Below are 1014 nucleotides of genomic sequence, written 5' to 3'. Positions count from 1 at the left end.
CCTCTTCTCCCAGCAAAAAAGCATCTTCAGGCAGTGAGGGGAGCCTCTGTCAACAGGTCCTGAAAGTGTTGTCTTGCTCTTACCAGTACAGAAGAAGAGCTAAGGCTGAAGTCCTCCCATTAATTTAGGAATGGATTTTTTAAAACCAATGATTAAGAATAGACTTTACTATTTTTTTTAGCTTCCATAAAAGCAATTTATTAACAGAAAATTAATCTGAGGAATCCTGTTCACAGACGGCAACCATGACGACCCTCCTTCCTGCGGGTGCTGTCAGAGGGGATGGGAATGACATCCTCAATCCACCCGATCTTCATACCAGAGCGAGCAAGGGCTCTGCGGGTGACTGGGCCCCAGGTCCAGGAGTCTTGGTCCTGTTTCCTCCTCTGGCCCGGAGCTTGATGTGAAGGGCAGTGATGCCCAGCTCCTTGCACCTCTGGGCCACGTCCTGAGCAGCCAACATGGCAGCATACGGGGAGGACTCATCTCGGTCGGCCTTCACCTTCATCCCACTGGTCACACGGCAGATGGTTTCCTTGCCAGGAAGATCAGTGACATGGACAAAGGTGTCATTGAAAGACGCAAAGATGTGGCAGACACCAAATACGTTCTCTTCTTCAGCCACTGGAGGTCCGAGGCAGATGACCTGTTCTTCCTTCTTCTTTTCCTTCCCCTTGCGAGGTGCCATTTCTGTGCTTTGTATCCAGACTCCACCACTGGAAAGGGACTTTACTGTTAACAACTGTTTTGGGGAGGGTGGGACCTGGGGATTGAACCCTGAGGCAATCTACCTTTCATCTATACCACTAGCCCTAATTTTTTTTTTTTTTTTTTTTTTTTTTTTTTTTTTTTACTTTGCAACAGGGTCTCACTAATTTGCTTAAGTCTGGATAAGTTGTTGAGACTGCCCTCAAACCTGTGATCCTCCTATCTGTTTTCAAAGTACTGGAATTCTAGGCATGTGCTACTACCATGCCCATCCTGTTAACATTGTGTGTGTGTGTGTGTGTGTGT

At 47.0% G+C, this 1014-nt stretch overlaps 1 pseudogene across 1 annotated transcript; it reads right to left on the bottom strand.

Moving 5' to 3' along the window:
* Positions 1–230: 230 nt before the first annotated feature.
* LOC308258509 (small ribosomal subunit protein uS11-like) lies at positions 231–688 on the bottom strand (annotated as a pseudogene). Its single transcript has one exon. The product of its transcript is annotated as a small ribosomal subunit protein uS11-like (transcript).
* Positions 689–1014: the final 326 nt, after the last annotated feature.

Source organism: Muscardinus avellanarius, assembly GCF_963383645.1.
Source record: "Muscardinus avellanarius genome assembly, chromosome: 2".
In the NCBI taxonomy this organism is placed as follows: domain Eukaryota; kingdom Metazoa; phylum Chordata; class Mammalia; order Rodentia; family Gliridae; genus Muscardinus; species Muscardinus avellanarius.
Note: the sequence above shows the minus strand (reverse complement) of the source record. Positions and strands in the feature narration are given on the sequence as shown.